The sequence below is a fragment of the Heterodontus francisci genome, unplaced genomic scaffold (assembly GCF_036365525.1).
Source record: "Heterodontus francisci isolate sHetFra1 unplaced genomic scaffold, sHetFra1.hap1 HAP1_SCAFFOLD_58, whole genome shotgun sequence".
NCBI classification, from domain to species: Eukaryota; Metazoa; Chordata; class Chondrichthyes; order Heterodontiformes; family Heterodontidae; genus Heterodontus; species Heterodontus francisci.
Window position 1 is genome coordinate 7,284,729 of NW_027142006.1, and position 20,255 is coordinate 7,304,983.

Below are 20,255 nucleotides of genomic sequence, written 5' to 3' on the forward strand. Positions count from 1 at the left end.
AAATTAATGACTGACCATGTGACAGCGCACATGGGGATCAAATCCACAGCCTTGTTGTTATCAACACTGCGTCCTAACCAACTGAACTAAGCGGCCGATAGACAGAGCCAGGTATGGGTTTGAGCCGCACGCTGTGCGGTTTGTGTTTTATTTCTCACACTGGGTGACAGAGCGATTGCACAAACAATGGACACATCACATCCCTGAAACATTGTTCTGATATAAAACAGTGTGAAATAAGAACTGAGCATGGAAATGGAACGGAACCAGAAATCAGGACTTTAATCTATGAAAGTTGATCTTGAAATTCTGCCATGCACGAATATTCCAAGAGAACGAACTCTCTTCTGATATAAAATCCAGGAACTTGAGCTGCTGTAAAACATAACTGAGCCTGACGTGATTTGAACACGCAACCTTCTGATCTGGAGTCAGACACGCTACCGTTGTGCCACAAGCTCACAGATAAAGCAAAGTCTTCCATTCCTGGCAGATTTACTTCTTGTTTAGATTCAGTGATTGAAATTAATTCAATCCTCATCTGACCTCCGCTCTGTGAAGGCCTGCCACCCGACCTGAACCCGACGGGACCCGACGACCTGTGTCGGGTCCGGGTCGTGTTGGGCCGCTCTTCCGGGTCTGGCTTTCGGGCTCGGGTCAGGTCGGGCCAGGTTCGGGTTGGGCTGGGTCCAGGTCGGGCTGAGTCCGTGTCGGACACACACAGTAAGTATTACATTTAACTCTGCTGGGAAGTTGAGTTTAATAAGTGTCAAAAGTTGAAAAGCCAACCTAAGCTGGGAGTCCGGGGCATCAAGGAGGGAATCTCTGAGTCTGCTCAGTGAGCAAGTGAGCATCTCTATGACGTCATTGCGCTCATGCTGCAGCTTCCTGTCGATTCGGAATCGGGAGGTAGATGAAGTGAACATTCCAGTGGTCGGGTAAGGCTCGGGTTAGTTTGGGCGTGGGAATAAATTGAGATACTCGGGCCGGGTCGGGCTCGGGTCCAATGTGGTTCTGTCAGGTTCGGGTCGGGTTTTTTTTCCTGACCTGAGCAGGCCTTTACCGCTCTGTCAGTTCAGTGCCTTATTTAAACGATTACTTGGAGTACTGTTTTACAGGGTCTCGGCTGTTTAAGTATTTCCCAGACCCACAACTCTGATTAATCAGACATTTTGCTGCTAACTGCTGCTGCTACAATTGAAATGTAAAAAAGAATTTCCAGTGACCTGCAACCAATGGACAAATACATTTCAGAAAGATAAAGCTCATTCACCAATCCACAAATGTGTCTTTCTGCTTATATTTATAAACAACTCCTTCTCTCCACTATGAGAACTATACAATCACTCCAGTTATTTGAAAGTTAGTATAAGATGTTCCAGTTCATCAATTTTAAAACTGCAGCAGGTATTTTCCAGAAAACTTCTCTGTTGGAACCTCAGTCCCATTTAGATTGAAAGTGGACAATTAATGTATTCACTTGTTCATTGTGGACAGGTGTCTGACTTCAAATAAATCTCATTAACTTTCAATGAGGTGGCAGTATTTCTGTGCTCCCATTTTACACATTCTGTCCTGTTCATGCACCATGTTTTTATTCTCTTCTCCCATTCTCCACAGGATACAGATTACAAGCATCATCAATCTAGCTGTTGAAAAGCATTGGAAGAATCTGGTCACACAGGTATTGAAACATTCATTTTCTGACATTTTCCAAGTTGGTTGCTTTAAACACAGTACGATGTGCAATCATCTTGAAAAGAGATTCTCTTCAATATCCAATACAAATTGAATTACAAACCTGACAGACAAACACAGGAGAACAAGTGACTAGTGAACACAAACCTCATGGTGCTCATTTTCAGATTTATTGCAGTCATCCGACAAAACAAGTGAAAGAACATTCCAGTGAAATGATTTGGAAAGTAGGGGTGACTTTTGTTGGTGCCTTTCTTTGCTCTGTTGGTGAAACTTTCTTGCACCTGACTCCTGTTCATGTCTCTGTTTCCTCTATTGCATGAGGAAGGAGGTATTTGATCAGAAATCAACTGGATTGTGTACCTTTGAGAGGGGATTTCTGCACCGTCAGGGCTGGAAACAGGAGTGAGTGAAAGGCAATGTGTGGAGTTTGATTTTGTACAGAGGGAGAGCAAATCTAACAGGGCTGTGAGATATTGGCCTGGATTTTACAGCCCAATAGTGGTGAACTCTGAGACTTTCACTGCTATTGAGGGTCTGAACAGCACTGCAACTGCCGGTACATGCACACACTAACACCAGCATCTGGAAGTTGTGGTGGTGAGAAATGTGCTTAGAAGGAGCCTCTGATCATAATCGCACCAGCCCACTCTTTAAAGTGACAGGGACCTGTAGTTCAGCAATTTGGGCTCATTGGTACCCTGATTTTTACCTGGGTTGGATTAAAGCCGGTACCAACAGGCTCAGGGTTGCTCGGGAAGGACTTTTCTGTTGACACAACAGCTCCACTATTCCAGGAAGACACCGGCAAAGCAGTTGTCAACTTTCAGAGGGAGTTCAGACATTTTAAATGTTGTATTTTATTTCTTAATTGTACGTAAGTTTTTAGCATGGCCTGATCAGAGTTCTTAAATTTACATCTGACTTTTTATTAACAAGATTGAAGTGCTTTTAAAAGATCTCTAAATGTTTATGACTTTTTATCAAGATTTACTTGGCTTCTTTGAAAAGACTCTTGAGCAAGATTGAAGTGACTTTTAAAAACTACATCTTACCCTTTAAAATCCTGCTTCCATGTGGATGACATTAGAAGATGACTTCAGAATAGCTTAGACTATCTTTCTAACAGGTACTGCAACAGCTTAAGACCTACTTTTCTGCAAAAGCTGGTGAATTACCTACCGGGAGCGGAGAGGAGCGGAGCGGAGCAGACCGATATGGACCGATATGAGGAGAATGTTGAGAGCGGAGCCTATAAATCCAATCCGAGGATCGAGGCCCAGTCTCTTCCCTTCCAGGAGTGGAGTGGAGCTCTTCCAGTGTGCTGGAGTTTTGAAAAAAAAGAAGCCAACTGTGATGTCAGAGGAGAGCTGCAAGGTGATTGGTTGGTGAGTCACTGCTGTTAGTGTATTTAAATATCTTAAAGAAAAGGGCAAAGTTTTTTACTTGAAAAAAAAACCTCTGCTGATAAGATGAGTACTACTAAAGTGTTTTGTTTTATTCAGTGTAGCTTATGAAGGACTTTAGATTGTAGTGGGTAGAACAAGGCCCCGAGTGTCATTAGTATTTTTTAATTAAGGGAGTAACTAATTAATCTAAGGGTAAGTCATGGCAGGAGAGCTCAGCCCCGTGATATGCTCCTCCTGCGCTATGTGGGGATTCAGGAACCCTCCCAGTCTCCATGACGACCATGTGTGCAGGAAGTGTATCCAGCTGCAGCTACTGGCTACTCGCATTATGGAGCTGGAAGTGCGGGTGGTTTCACTGTGGAGCATCCACGAAGCTGAGGGTGTCATGGATAGCATGTTTAGTGAGGTGGTCGCACCGCAGGTAATGGATGCACAGGCAGAAAAGGGATGGGTGACCACCAGATGGAATAGTAGGAGCAGGCAGGTAGTGCAGGAGTCCCCTGTGGCCATCCCCTTCTCAAACAGATACACCGCTTTGGTTCCTGTTGGGGGGAAGACCTCCCAGGGGAAAAGAGCAACAGCGCGGTCCGTGGCACCACGGAGGGTTCTGCTGCACAGCAGGGGATGAAAAGGGGAGGAAGAGCTACTGTGATAGGGGATTCTATCATAAGGGGTGCAGATAGGCGTTTCTGTGGCCGCAAACGAGACTCCAGGATGGTATGTTGCCTCCCTAATACTAGGGTCAAGGATGTTTCGGAGCAGCTGCTGGAAATTCTGAAAGGGGAGGGTGTGCAGCCAGAGATCGTGGTCCATATTGGTACGAACGACATAGGCAGGAAGAGAGATGAGGTTCTGCAAAGTGAATATGGGGAGTTAGGCAGAAGGTTAAAGAGCAGGACCTCTAGGGTTGTAATCTCAGGATTACTCCCTGTGACACGTGCTAGTGCGGGTAGGAATAGGAGGATTAGGCAAATGAATGCATTGCTGAAGACTGGCGAAGGCGGGAGGGCTTCAGGTACTTGGATCATTGGGATCTCTTCTGGTGCAGAGGTGACCTGTACAAGAGGGACGGGTTGCATCTGAACTGGAAGGGGACCAATATCCTTGCAGGGAGATTTTATAGTAATACACTGGAGGGTTTAAACTAGTCTTGCAGCGGGAGTGGGACCCAAAGTAGTAGTCTCTCCGATGAGATAGTTGAGGCAAATGGAGAGGTTAAAGCAAGCAAGTCCAGTAGGCAGGCCAGGCAGGGGCAGGACAGGGAGCGTGGAAGGTCTGGTGGGCTAAACTGCATTTACTTTAATGCAAGTATCCTTACAGGTAAGGCAGATGAACTCAGAGCATGGATCGGTACATGGGATTGTGGTATTGTAGCTATTACGGAAACGTGGTTGAGGGATGGGCAGGACTGGCAGCTCAATGTTCCGCGGTACTGATCCTTCCGGCGTGACAGAGGTGGAGGTAAGAGAGGAGGGGGAGTTGCACTATTGATTAGGGAGGACATCACGGCAGTACTTAGAGAGGATATCCCGGGGTGAATGTCCAGTGAGGCCATACTGGTAGAACTTAGAAATAATAAAAGGGTGATCCCTTTGATGGGATTATACTATAGGCCCCCCAATAGTCAGAGGGAAGTGGAGGAGCATATATGTAGGGAAATCACAGATAGGTATAGGAATTATAGGGTTGTAATAGTAGGTGATTTTAACTTCCCTAATATTGACTGGGACTGCCTTAGTGCTAAGGGGTCAGATGGGGAAGAATTTTTTAAGTGAGTCCAGGATAATTTTCTGAAGCAGTACGTGGATGGCCTGACTAGAGAAGGGGCTACACTCGATCTCCTGTTAGGAAATGAGGATGGGCAGGTGGTTGATATGGCAGTCGGGGAGCACTTTGGGACCAGTGACCATAACTCTATTAGCTTCAAGATAGTTATGAAAAAGAATAGGACTGGTCCTCAGGTTGAAGTCCTAAATTGGGGGAAGGCTAATTTCCATGGCATCAGACAGGAACTCTCAAAAGTTGAATGGGAGAGGCTGTTTACAGGTAAAGGGACGTCTGGCAAGTGGGAGGCTTTTAAAAGTGAGATAGGAAGAGTTCAGGGCCAGCATGTTCCTGTTAGATGGAAGGGCAAGGCTGGCAAGTTTAGGGAACCTTGGTTGACGAGGGATATTGAGGGTCTGGTCAGGACAAAGAAGGAGGCATACGTCAGGTATAGGCAGCTGGGATCGAGAGAGTCCCTCGAGACCTATAGGGGATTAGATTAGATTAGAGATACAGCACTGAAACAGGCCCTTCGGCCCACCGAGTCTGTGCCGAACATCAACCACCCATTTATACTAATCCTACACTAATCCCATATTCCTACCAAACATCCCCACCTGTCCTTATATTTCCCTACCACCTACCTATACTAGTGACAATTTATAATGGCCAATTTACCTATCAACCTGCAAGTCTTTTGGCTTGTGGGAGGAAACCGGAGCACCCGGAGAAAACCCACGCAGACACAGGGAGAACTTGCAAACTCCACACAGGCAGTACCCGGAATCGAACCCGGGTCCCTGGAGCTGTGAGGCTGCGGTGCTAACCACTGCGCCACTGTGCCGCCCCTATCTATATCCCTTTGTAGCCCCCTTATGTCCTCTTCACAACCTACTTTCCTACCTATCTTTGTGATCAGCAAATTTAGCAACAATACCTTCGGTCCCTTCATCTAAGTCATTTATATAAATTGTAAAAAGTTGAGGCACCAGCACAGATCCCTGTGGCACACCACTCGTTACTTCTTGCCAACCAGAAAATGACCCATTTATGCTGACTCTCTGTTTCCTGCCAGCTAGTCAATCTTCTATCCATGCCAATATGTTACCCCCGACACCATGAGCTTTTATTTTCTGCAATAACCTTTGGTATGGCACCTTATCCTTCTGGAAATCAAAATACAATACATCCACTGGTTCCCCTTTATCCACAGCACATGTAGCTCCCTCAAAGAACTCCAATAAATTGGTTAAACATGATTTCCCGTTCAAAAAAACATGTTGACTCTGCCTGATTACCTTAATTTTTTCTAAATGCCCTGCTATAACATCCTCTGTAATAGCTCCAAACATTTTCCCTCAGACAAATGTTAAGCTAACTGGCCTGTCGTTTCCTGCTTTCTGTCTCCCTCCCTTTTTGAATAAATGAGTTACATTCACTCTTTTCCAATCTAACGGAACCTTCTCGAATCTAGGGAATTTTGGAATATTAAAACCAGCGCATCAACTATCTCACTTGCCAATTCAGGACCTGGCGACTTGTCAACCCGCAGCTCCAACAATTTGTTTAGTACCACTTCCCTGGTGATTGTAATTTTCTTGAGTTCCTCCATCCCTTCAATTTCCTGATATACGGCTAATACTGGGATGTTATTTGTATACTCAATAGTGAAGACCGATGCAAAGTATCTGTTCAATTCATCTGCCATCTCTTAATTATCCATTATTAATTCCCCAGACACACTTTCTATTGGACCAACAGTCGCTTTGTTAACTCTTTTCTTTTTAAAATATCTATCGAAACTCTTACTAGTTGTCTTGAAATTTCTTGCGAGCTTTCTCTCATACTCTAATTTTACCTTCCTTATCAATCTTTTAGTCATTCTTTGCTGTTTTTTTATATTCTGTCCAATCTTCTGACCTGCCTCCCATCTTTGCACAATTATAGGCTTTTTCTTTAAGTTTGATAGTATCTTTAACTGTTTTCGTGAACCATGGATGGTGAGTCCCACCTTTGGAACTTTTCTTTCTCGTTGAAATGTATCTATTCTGTGTATTCTGAAATATCCCCTTAAATGTCTGCCACTGCATCTCTATTGACTTATCCCTTAACCTAATTTGCCAGTTCACTTTAGCTAGCTCTGCTTTCATGACCTTATAATTGCCCTTATTTAAATTTAAAATACTAGTCTGGGACCCACTCTCCTCTCCCTCAAACTGAATGTAAAATTCAATCATATTATAATCGCGACTACCTAGGGGCACCTTAACTATGAGGTCATTAATTAATCCTATCTCGTTGCACAATGCCAGGTCTAGTATAGCCTGCTCTCTGGTTGGCTCCAGAATGTATAGTTCCAAGAAATTATCCCCAAAACATTCTATGTATTCCTCATCTAGGCTACCTTTGCCCATCTGAATTTTCCACTCTATATGTAGATTAAAATCCCCCATAATTATCACAGTACCTTTCTGACAAGCTGCCATTATTTCTTCCTTTATATCCCATCCGACAGTGTGGTTAATGTTAGGTGGCCTGAACACCACTCCCACAAGTGACTTCTTGCCTTTATGATTTCTCATTTGTACTCAAACTGATTCTGCATCCTGATCTCCAGAACTCAGGTCATCCCTCTCGATTACGCTAATACCATCATCAATTAACAGAGCTACCCCGCCACCTTTTCCTAGCTTCCTTTCCTTCCAAAATGCCATGTCACCTCCAATATTCTCATCCCAATCTATGTCGCCCTGCAGCCATGTCTCTGTAATGACTATCAGATCGTACTTATTTATTCTATTTGTGCTCCCAGTTCATCTGTTTTGTTTCAAATGCTCCATGCATTCAGATACAGAGCATTTAGTTTTGTCCTTTTATTATTTTTGTCACCTCTAGCCTTATCTGTCGATTTACTCTTAGATTTGTACATTCTGCCCCTTCCTGTCACAGTCTGTTTATCATTTCCCATATTTATACCTTTCTCTCTCGCCTTGTCTCTCCTCCTTGATTCACCATATCTTCCCAAATTTGATCCCTTGCCCCCACTATTCAGTTTAAAACCGTCTCTACGTCCCTCGTTATGTGGCTCGCTAGAACACCGGCACCAGCACGGTTCAGGTGGAGACCGTCCCAACGGTACAGCCACCTCTTTCCCCAGTACTGGTGCCAATGCCCCACAAACCAGAACCCACTACTACCACACCAGTCTTTCAGCCGCACATTACTTTCTCTAATCTTATTTGTCCTATGCCAATTTGCACATGGCTCAGATAATAATCCAGAGATGATTAACTTTGAGGTTCTGCTTCTTAATTTGCTGCCGAGTTCCTCATACTGACTTTGCAGAACCTCTATCCTTGTCCTGCCTATGTCCTTGGTACCGACATGGACCACGACGACTGGATCCTCCCCCTCCCATTGTATGTTTCGCTCCAGCCCTGAGCAGATGTCCTGAATCCTGGCACCGGCAGGCAACACAGCCGTCTGGACTCTTGCTTTTGCTGCAGAGAACAGAGTCAATCCACCTTACTATACTGTCCCCTACTACCACTACATTCCTTTTTTCTCCCTCTTTGAGCCGCAAACACTTACTGCAGACGTGTTTGCCCTGGATCACACTGGCATCCAGGAACTCCCACATGCTGCAGCTGTGACACATCACCTGTCCTGTCATCCTTAACGTGTTTCAATTAACTACTTAAATATTTTATTCAATTATTCATTTTATTGCATATTTTATTAAACTTACCACTAGTTTGTTTACTATTTTAAATGTTGGGACGAAAATGGACCTCAATCACTTATCAGATGCGCATCAAGCAGGTCGGTTCTTCCAAACCAATCAACTACCTGCTTGCCTGTGATGTCACAGCTTACCAGATCCTCACCAAACAGCTCCTTCCACTGCACCGAAGAAAGAACCAAATCCTGTATCCTCACCCCAGCGGCTCTCTGTTTCCCTGCTCTCACTCTCCATTGTGACGTCACTCCTAGATTTTTTTTTTCCCCCCTGCTCTGCTCCTCTCTCTCTCGCTCTGTCTCCGAGTCTGTGCTTTTGGCACATTTCTTCATTTGTTGTTCCGTTGTGCTCCTCTGTGTCTGGTCCAAAATCAGACTCTGGTGGGACTTGAACCCACAACCTTTGAATATCGTCTTAATCATTATTTAGAAGTCCAACACTCTACCCATTACGCCACAGAGCCTCACACATTTTCCTTAACATCACTAAGGCCTTTGATCTTGTCAGCAGAGACGGCCTCTTCAAACTGCAATGGAACAGAGGCTGCCCTCCTGACCTCTTGGGCATCATCTCTTCTTTCCACGAGAACATGCACAGTTCCATCAGTTACAATGGAGCAACATCAGACGCTTTCAAGATCAGCATTGGGGTAAAGCAGGGCTGCGCGCTGCGCCAACTCTCTTAGGAACAGAGGAACACAGGAGTAAGCTATTCAGCCCGTCGAACCTGCTCTGTCATTCAATTCGATCATGGCTGATCGCCTACCTCAAAGCCCCTTTCCCATGCTATCCCCATATCCCTTGATGTCATGAGTATCAAGATTTCTATCAATTTCTGTCTTGAACATGCTCAATGATTGAGCTGCCACAGCCCTCTGGGGCACAGTATTCCAATGATTCACCACCGTCTGAGTGAAGAAATGCCACCCATCTCAGTTTTAAATGGCCTACTCCTTATTCTGAGACGATGTCCTTTGGTTTTAGACTCACCAACCAGGGCAAACATCCTGTCTACATCCACACTGTCACGCCCTGTAAGAATTTTGTCAGTTTCAATCAGATCACCTCTCATTCTTCGAAACTTTAAGGAATACAGGCCCAGTTTCCTCATAAGACAATCCCACCATCCCAGGGATTAGTCTGGTGACATAAAAACAAGAAATGCTGGAACCACTCAGCAGGTCTGGCAGCATCTGTGAAAAGAGAAGCAGAGTTAACGTTTCAGGTCAGTGACCCATCTTCGGAACTGACATATATTAGAAAAGTCACAGGTTATAAGCAAGTGGGGTGGGGGTGGGGCAGGAGATAACAAAGGAGAAGATGTAGATTGGACAAGGCCACATAGCTGACCAAAAGGTCATGCAGCAAAGGGAAACAATATGTTAATGGTGTGTTGAAAGACAAAGCATTAGTACAGATTAGGTGTTAATGGACTGAATACTGAACAGCAGGAAGTACAAACCTGAAAAAAACAGTAGGTAAGCAAACTGAACAAACTGAGATGAAATGAAATAAATGCAAAAAAAAGATTAGTCTGTTGACCCTCTGTTTCACCCCCTCTATGGCAAGTGTATCCTTCATAAGATGAGACTAAACTGTACACAATACTCCAGTGCGGATTCACCAAGGCTCTGTACAATTGCAGCAAGACATCTATACTCCTGTACTCATGACCCCTCGTGTGGGTACAACATACCATTTGCCTTCCTAATTGATTGCTGCACCTGCACAAGAGCTTTTAGTGTCTCAGGAACAAGGACACCCAGGTCCCTTTGGACATCGACACTTCCCAACCTCTCACCATTTAAGTAATGCTCTGTCTTTCTGTTTATTCTACCAAAGTGAATAACTTCACACTTATTCACATTATATTCCATGTTCTTGCCCATTCACTTAGCCTCTCCAGGTCCCCTGGAAGCCTCTCTGCATCCTCCTCACAACTCACACTTCACCGAGCTTTGTGTCATCTGCAACCTTGGAAATATTACATTTAATTCCCACATCCAAATCATTTATATAGGTTGTTAACAGCTGTGGCTCCAACACTGATCCTTGCAGTACCCCAATAGTAACAGCCTGCCATCCTGAGAAGGACCCGTTATTGCTGTAATTGTGACCTGACTCCAAAAACAACTGGACTGGAATGGAATGGAATTCTTCAGTGTTTCTGTTGTTTGGCTTGCATTGACTCATCGACTTTCTTGTTTTTCACTTTGTCGATGCCTTTGAATAATTGTGGATCCTTCTTCAGGGTGTCTTCTTTCACCAGGTAGTTCTGACCTCTGATGATGTTGATTGTAATCAGCTTCAATTCGCTGATAGTTTTGGAAGTGAGCAGATTTCCTTTGCTTGAGTCTACAACATGGAACTCAGTCTGACATGTGGACCCATGGGAGGATTTGAATGCCATCCCTGCGTTGGAGTTGCATCCATCCAATAAGAGACCGAGTAGAAGTGACAGTTCTGTCAGTCGAATATGAGACTTTTAATGGCAGGGTTGTGAGTTTGAGTGCCATTCTGTTTTTCCCTTTTGTAAGGCTTCATGAGCAGAGAGTACAGGGAGTGTTTGAAATGAGCAAGTCTCTCTTTGATTCAGGACTCTTACCTCTCAGCAGCATCTCACTATGAAAGATTGAATTTGATCTCATTTCATTCTCAGCTCGGAGTCTGTGCGGCTCAGTGGCACTTCTGGCTGTCTCCCGCTTCACAATCCATCAGTACTGAGAAAGCAATGGGGAATATTGCTCACCTGTTGTGTTCTTTAATTTTTTGGAAAACTTGAATGTATGTATTTTCTTCCAAAACAAGGACACCAAGCTACTGCTAATGTCGGGCTGAAATAGCTCAGTTGGGAGAGCGTTAGATTGAAGATGTAATGGTCTCTGGTTCAATCCCGGGTTTCAGCAATTTTGCTTCCTTCTGCGTCCCTTGCCTTGGTTCTGATTTTCCAGTTGCACAATTTACTTTGAAATTATTTACCAAGCACCAGTGGATTGAATTTGAGAAACAACACAGAGTCATTTACAACATAGAAGGTGGTCATTTGGCCTATCACGTCCATGCTGGCTCTCCCCGGAGCAATCTAGTCAGTTCCACTCACCAGCTCGATCCCTTTCCTCCTGCAAGTTTCTTTCCTTCAAGTATCCATCCAATTTCCTTTTCAAATCATTGATTGTCTCTGCTTCCACCACACTCGTGGGCCAAGTCATTACCACCCACAACATAAAAAAGTTCCACCTCATCAAGGATGGAAAGTACTTACATCTTCTCTATTTGCTTATTCTCTATTTCTATGAGAATAGAATGGCAGTCAACATGAAAGGAAACCCAAAAATCTTCGAGCAGCATGTAAATGATAAGTGGGTAGTAAGAGGTTGAGTAGGGCCTACTGGGGACAAAAAGGATAATATAAGCTTAGAGGTGCAGGGCAATGTTAATCTACTTAATGAGTACTTTATATCAGTGATCACTAAGGAAGTGGAATTTGACAAAATATCAGTAGAAGTGAAGAGAGTAGAGGCAATGGAGAGAGTACAAATTAGGAGAGGGAGGTACTAAAAAGGCTGGCTGTGCTTAGGGAAGATAAATCACCTGGTCCGGATGGCTCACATCCCAGATTGCGAAAGGAAATGCGGATGCAGATAACGGAAGGGCTTGCTATAATCTTCCAATCCTCCCTGGATACGGGGGAGGTGCCAGAGGATTAAACAGTGGCAAATGCGACACCCTTATTCAAGAAAGGGTGTAAGGACAGTCTGCGTAACTACAGGCTAGTTAGATTAACAGCAGCGGTGGGTAAGGTTTTAGAAAGAATAATCATGGTAAATAATCAACAGTCACTTGGAGAGGTTTGAGTTAATTAAGGAGAGTGAGCATGGATTTATAAATGGGAGTTCATGCTTGACTAATCTAACTGCATTTTTTGATGAACTAACAGAGCAGGTTGATGAAGGGAATGCAGTGGATGTTGTTTATATGGATTTTAAGGAAGCGTCTGACAAGGTGCCACATAAAAGGGCGGTTAACAAAATTGAGGTTCGTAGTATTGGAGGGTCAGTGTCCAATTGGATAGAAAATTGGTTTAAGGACAGAAAACAGCGAGTCTTATTAAATGGTTCTTTGTCAGTCTGGAGGATAATCGACAGTGGTGTTCCCCAAGGGTCAGTGCTAGAACCACTGCTTTTTTTGCTAAAGGTAAGTGACTTGGATCTTGGAATACAGAGTAGAATCTCAAAGTCTGCCGATGACACCAAACTTGGAGGAGTGGCAAACAGTGAGGATGATATGAACTGCCTGCAACAGGACAGTGATAGGCTAGCAGAATGGGCAGCCAGGTGCAGATGGAATTTAATAGTGACAAGTGTGAGGTGATGTAAAGGAATAGGGAGAGGCAATATATACTTAATGGCACAGTTCTAAAGAGTGTGCTGGAATAGAGGAACTTGGGGTTCATGAGCATCAATCTTTGAATGTGGCAAGACATATTGCGAGAGTGTTTCGCAAAGCATATGGGATCTTGGGCTTTATAAATAGAGGCATTGAGTACAAAAGCAGGGAAGTTATGCTGAACCATTATAAAACATTTTGCTTTTATCATTATAAAACTCTGGTTAGGCCCCATTTGGAGTGTTGCTTCCAGTTCTGCTCAGCAGACTTTTGAAAGAATGTGAGGGTCCTTGAGAGGACGCAGAGGTGATTTACCAGAATGGATCCAGGGATGGGGGATTTTAGTTACAAGGTTAGGTTGGAAAAGCTAGGGCTGTTCTGCTGGTATCAAAGGAGATTGAGGGGAGAATTGATAGATGTGTTTTAAATAAGTTGGCAAGGAAACATTGTTCCCATTAACTATTGGTACAAGGACTAGGGGACACAGATTAAAGGTTTTGGACAGGAGATACAGGGGGAATGTGCGCAAGAACTTTTTTACACAGTGATTGGTGATGATCTGCAACTCGCTGCCCACGAGGGCGGTGGAAATGGAGACAATCGAGGATTACAAAAGGAATTTGAATGGGCACTTGAAGGAAATAATTTTACAGGGCTGTGGGGATCGAGCAGACAAGTAATAACTCGTCTCCACTCCTAGTATTTCTAAATCCTACATATTCACTGTAATGTGAACAATTCTTTCCTGTTGTGTCTCTCTCCGATTTGTAAACTTCACTGTATTGGAGTGAAGTGACATCTACTGGCAAGAAACAAGAACTGCCGTGATGAGATCAGCCATGATTGTATTGAATGGCAGAGCAGGCTCGAGGGGCTGACTTGCCGACTCCGGCTCCTCGTTCTTATGTTCATAGAATCATACAGCACAGAAGGAGGCCATTCGGCCCCATTGTGCCTCTGCTGACTCTCTGACAAAAAGATGCAATTAGTCCAACCCCCTGCCTATTTCCCCATAATCCTGGAGAATTTCACTTTGAAATATTTGTCCAATTCCTTTATGAAAGTTATAATTGAATCTGTTTCCACCACCCTGTCAGACAATTCATTCCAAATCCGAATCAGTTACTGGGTAAAAAGATCTCTCCTCACCTCCCCTTGACATTTTTGGCCAATTATTTTAAATCTGTGTCCTCTGGTTACTGACCCCCAGGACAGTGGAAACAGTTTCTCCCTCTCTACCCTATGAAAATCCTTCATGATTCTGAACACCTCTATTAAATCTTCCCTTAACCTTCTCTACTCTGAGGAGAACAATCCCAGCTTCACCAGCCTGTCCAGAAAACTGAAACCCCTCATCTCTGGTATCATTCTAGTAAATCTCTTCTGAACTGTCTCAGAAGCTTTGATGTCCTTTCTAAAGCCTGGTGCCCAGAACTGGACACATTACTTGAGCTGAGATCGAGCCAGCGACGCCCACATCCCACGAACGAATAAAAAAACGCTCCCTAACCAGTCCCCAATTCTTAAGCATTTATCGACGCTCCCTGCCCAGTCCCCAAATCTTATTCATTTAGAAACGCTCCCTGCCCAGTCCCCAAATCTTATTCATTTAGAAACGCTCCCTGCCCAGTCCCCAATTCTTATTCATTTATCGACACTCCCTGCCCAGTCCCCAATTCTTATTCATTTAGAGACGCTCCCTGACTAGTACATAAATTTTATTCTTTTAGAGACGCTCCCTGCCCAGTCTCCAATTCTTATCCATCTCCAGACGCTCCCTGCCCAGTCCCCAATTCTTATCCATCTCCAGACGCTCCCTGCCCGTCCCCAATTCTTATCCATTTATAGACGACGTTTCGGGAAGCCTCACCGGGAAAAGCTTCACCACCGCCATCTGCAGGGATACAGATGGGATTGTTCCATGTTATTGTGGCCCTGAGGCCCTGCTCCAACTGTGTGAGCCCACAAAGTCTTCTCGCACTTTGTGAATATCCCGCTCCAACTCCGAACCCGCAGCTCCAGCTGCTGACAGAGCTGTCTCTACTGCGCCTGCGCGCCCCGCTCCTGTCACAGATAGGGCGGATTCTAGGACGCTGAGCATTCTGGGTACCACACCTGTCATTAATGCTATTCTTTCAGCTGATCGGTTTTATTGTGCACATTTCATGACCTGGAATCGTCGTGAGTGTTTTCTTTTGCACCTGTCAATGCCTGGGAGGATTGAGTCAGCTTCACTTTGCAGCCATGAGTTTCTCGTGTGAGAAAGTGGTGTTTAACTCAGTATATTTCAGTTTTTGCTCTGTGACTGTGGGTATTATTCAGAACCTGTTTGTTTCTGCTATTGCTATGTGAGTTTCACCACATATCTTTCAACAACTTGTATGTGAGCATCAGCTTTTGTCTATATCTATCAGTTTCTGAGAAGTGAGAAAGGGTTTGATTCTATCCCTATCAGTTTCTGTTACATGCATGTGTCTTTAATCTGCACCTCCTCTGAGTGTGTCTTCTTCTCTGTACTTGTAGGTGAATATGTGTTTTGCTTTGTATCTCTCAGTCTTTGAAGTGTGAGCCTGGGTTTGTACCTAATTTCCTTTGTACCTTGTAGTTGGGATATGAAAGAAAGATTTTTACACGTTACCTGCCAACTGCTGCTAAGTGACTGTGGGTTTCACACAGAATCTGTCAATTTCTTGTCTGGTAATGCGAAGTTTACAAAGTACCTGTCAGTTTCTAGTCTAGGACTGAGTTGGTTTTACTCTGTCCCCAGCATTCGCTGGTATGTTAGTGTGGGGTTTACAATGTACCTGTCAGTTTCTTGTATGTGAGTGTTGATTTCACTCTGAAAAGAATCATAGATCATAGAATAGTTACAGAACAAAAGGAAGCCATTCAGCTCATTGTGCTTGTGCTGCTTCTCTGCACGAGCAACTCAGCTCATGCCACAGACTCATGTATTCCATGAAAACATGCAATTGTTTTCACTTCAGATAACTTTCTTATACCATTTTGAAAGCCATTTTTGAATCAGCCTCCATCAAACTCTCAAACAGTGCATATCAGATCTTAACCTGTGCAAAAGAAGTTTTTCCTCATGTTACCTTGGTTCTTTTGCCATTCACCTTAAATCAGTGTCCTCTGGTTACAGAGCCGTGAATAATATTCCCCATTGCTTTCTCAGCACTGATGGATTGTGAAGCAGGAGACAGCCAGAAGTCCCACTGAGCCGCACTGACCCCGAGCTGGGAATGAAATGAGATGAAGTTCAATCTTTCACAGCGAGATGCTGCAGAGAGATAAGAGTCCCGAATCAAAGTGAGACTTTCTCATACTTTTGCTGAATTTCATTTCAAACACTCCTTGTACTCTCTGCTAATGAAGCCTTAAAAAAGGGAAAAACAAAATGGCACTCCAACTCACAACCCTGAAATTAAAAGTTTAATGTTTGACTGACTGAACTGTCACTTCTACTCGGTCTCTTATTGGATGGATGCAACTGTATTCTTCAACGCAGGGGTGGCATTCAAATCCTCCCATGGGTCCACATGTCAGACTGAGTTCCATGTTGTAGACTCAAGCCAAGGAAATCTGCTCAGTTCCAAAACTATCAGTGAGCTGAAGCTCATTACGATCATCATCATCAGAGGTCAGAACTACCTGGTGAAAGAAGACAATCTGAAGAAGGATCCACAATTATTCAAAGGCATCGACAAAGTAAAAAATGACAAAATCGATGAGTCAATGCAAGCCAAACAACAGAAACACTGAAGAATTCCATTCCATTCCAGTCCAGAACCCAGTCCTGTTGTTTTTGGAGTCAGGTCACAATTACTGCAACAACTTTATGTTCCCACTTGGCTATCTGCACATTTAGTTCATCAAGCTCTTTGAATCCAGCTCTCTGGTCCTCACGCAGGCTCCATATGGAAATCAATTCTGCCTTCTGCAAGGCTGAAACCAATCAATGACCTTAAATTAAAAATACCAAAGTAGAAGGGCTTGTGCAGGATTTGAACCCAAGATCTCTCACACATTAATTAATCACTCACCCTAAGCAAGATTCATACTCCTAGATCAACATGCCACTGATATCAGAACTTCCGTTTAGCTCCGGTGGAATTTCACTGGCAGCCAAAGCCGATCATCCATTTTTTTTTCAGAGCAAAGCAACATCTTGCAAATTCTGAAATAAAAACAGAAAGTGGTGGAAATGTTCAGAAACTCTGGCAGCATCTGTGGAGAGAGAAACAGAGTTAACCTTTCAGGGCGTTTACCTTTTGTTTGAGCCATCCTTTCACACTGCTTCTGTCCACCCAATCTCACTTTCTATTTTATCTAGATTCCACCCACTCACTACCTAAATACATTTATCATGAATTCCTCATATCTTTTAATAATGACAATTTTATATTTCTGGCCTTTGCTTTGGACTCCACCACAAGTGGAATCATGTCTCCATCAACCCAATCAAACCCATTCACTATTTCCTCACATTGCAATGTTTCTTTCACCCTGACAGACGATGGAGTTTCTGCTGCTTGATTGCAGTTCTTGCTTCCTGCCAGTAGATGTCATCTCACTCCAGTACAGTGAAGGTGACAAATCTGAGAGCACACAACAAGAAGTAATTGTTCACGTGACAGTGAACAGGTCCCTCAATTCCTGCACACTCTTTAGAACTGTGCCATTAATTATATATTGCCTCTCCCTATTCCTTCTGCTATAATGCATCACCTCACACTAGTCACTATTAAATTCCATTTGCACCTGTCTGCCCATTCTGCTAGCCCATCACTGTCTTGTTGCAGGTGGTTCATTTCATCCTCACTGTTTGCCACTTCTCCAAGTTTGGTGTTACCGGCATATTTTGAGATTCTACTCTATATTCCAAGATCCAAGTCATTTATCTGTAGCAAATAAAAAGCAGTGGTTCCAGCAGTGACCCTTGGGGAACAGCACTGTCGACAACCTTCCAGTCTGAGAATGAACCATTTATTACGACTTGCTGTTTTCTGTCCTTAAGCCAATTTCCTATCCAATTGGACACTGACCCTCCTATTCCATGAACCTCAATCACCCTTTTATGTGTCGTTTCTTAAAATCCACATAAACAACATCCACTGCATGCCCTTCAAAAACCTTCTCTGTTAGTTCATCAAAACATGCAGTTAGATTAGTCAAGCATGAACTCCCATGTATAAATCCATGCTCACTCTCCTCAATTAACTCAAACCTCTGCAAGTGACTGTTCATTTTTTCCCTGATTGTTCTTTCTAAAACCTTACCCACCACTGCTGTTAATCTAACTGGCCTGTAGTTAGCCGGACTGTCCTTACACCCTTTCTTGAATAAGGGTGTCACATTTGCCACTGTTTAATCCTCTGACACCTCCCCCGTATCCAGGGAAGATTGGAAGATGATAGAAAGCCTTTCTGTTATCTGCATCCACATTTCCTTTCGCAATCTGGGATGAAAGCCATCCGGACCAGGCAATTTATCTTCCTGAAGCATAACCAGCCTTTTCAGTACCTCCCTCTCTCAATTTGTACCCTCTCCATTGCCTCTACACTCTCCACTTCTACTGATATTTTGTCAAATTCCACTTCTTTAGTGATCATTGATACAAAGTACTCATTAACTAGATTAACATTGCCCTGCAGCTCTAAGTATATATTACCCTCTTGGTCCCTAATGGGGCCCACTTCACCGCTTACTACCTGCTTATTATTTATATACTGCTCGAAGATTTTTGGGTTCCCTTTCATGTTGACTGCCATTCTATTCTCGTCGAGATAGAGAATAAGGTAAATATAGAAGATATAAATATTTCCCATCCTTGGGTGAGGTGGAATTTTTTTATGCTGTGAGTGGTAATGTCCTGACCCACGAGTGTGGTGGAAGTAGAGACAATCAATGATTTGAAAAGGAAATTGGATGGGTACTTGAAGCAAAGGAACTTGCAGGAGGAAAGGGATCGACCAGGTGAGTGCAACTGAGTAGCTGGCACCGATAATTGCTGCAGTCACTGCGATCCCCCTTAATTTTGTCCAAGGTGACAATGTTTGCTTCATGTGTGTTTTGAGCCCTTGTTGAGCTGGACTACGGTCGGCTCACTGTCCAGTTCCTCCATGACAGGGAAGTCTGGAATGGCACTGAGAGCTACTTCAATGACAATGTTCTCCGTTATGTAGAGTTCAAGGTAATGCTCCACTCACCTTTCCATCTGCTTGTTCGGTTCAGTGATGATCACCCCTGTCTTTGTCTTCAAAAGGTGCTGATTTAGTTACTACTGGGCCCATCGCTTTCTTCATACCTTCATACATCCCTTTAGCATCCCCGTATTCAGCAGCAGAGTTTTAACCAGTATTGATTGGTGCAGTGCCGAGCAGTCTGCAGAGACTTGTTTCTGGCATCTCTGAGAGCATTTAGATGTTGTTTGCTGGAGACTTGTGTGTAGTTCATGAGAGCTCTCCTCTTAGTTGCAGTAACTGACTCCATTTCAGTCCAATAAGCCTCAAACCAGTCAGCATTCCTCCCATCTCTTTTCCCATACACAGTGAGTGCAGAGTTATAGATGGTGGCGTGCTGATGATTCCACTTTGACACTGCACTGAGGCCTTGAGCATTGTTGTCTGAAAGAGCCTGATCGAGGATGTTGAGTTACTCCTGGGTCCTTTCTGGATCAGTGGTTCGGCAAGTGTTGATCAGAGGATGACCTTTCTTCATGGATGGATGAAGCTTCCTTGGCTGAAGCCTGACCTTGTTACACTCCAGGGAGTGGTCAGTGTCACAGTCAGCGCTGTGATAGCTGTGAGTGATGAGGACACTGCTGAGGGTGGTATGTCTGGTGATGATAAGGTCTAGCTGGTGCCAATGGCATGATCTCGGATGTCTCCAGGACACCTTGTAGCACAGCTTGACCTGGAAGTAGCTGTTCATCACACAGAATCCATGGTGACAGCATAGCTCCAGCAACCTCTGTCCATTTTCGTTCATCTTGCCAATCCCCTGGTGCTCTATGAACATTGGCAAAGCTGTGTAGTCAGTACCCAAGCTTGTGTTGAAGTCTCCGAGAAGGTACAGTCCCTCAGTGCTGGGAATTCTACTGATGGCATTGTCAAGTGTCACATAGAATTGATCCTTGACATCTGGGGTGGAGGTGAATGTCGGGACATAGATGCACATGAGATTAACTGGGCCCACACTTGTTGACAAGTGAAGAGTAAGAAGTCTCTCTGAGCCTACTTTGGGTGGTTCACTCAT

At 44.0% G+C, this 20,255-nt stretch overlaps 2 non-coding genes across 2 annotated transcripts; both read right to left on the reverse strand.

Moving 5' to 3' along the window:
* Positions 1-389: 389 nt before the first annotated feature.
* Positions 390-461, reverse strand: trnaw-cca (transfer RNA tryptophan (anticodon CCA)). Its single transcript has one exon. It is a non-coding gene; the product is annotated as a tRNA-Trp (tRNA).
* An 8,521-nt stretch (positions 462-8,982) lies between these two features.
* Positions 8,983-9,073, reverse strand: trnar-ucu (transfer RNA arginine (anticodon UCU)). Its single transcript is given in 2 exon segments — positions 8,983-9,018; positions 9,037-9,073. It is a non-coding gene; the product is annotated as a tRNA-Arg (tRNA).
* Positions 9,074-20,255: the final 11,182 nt, after the last annotated feature.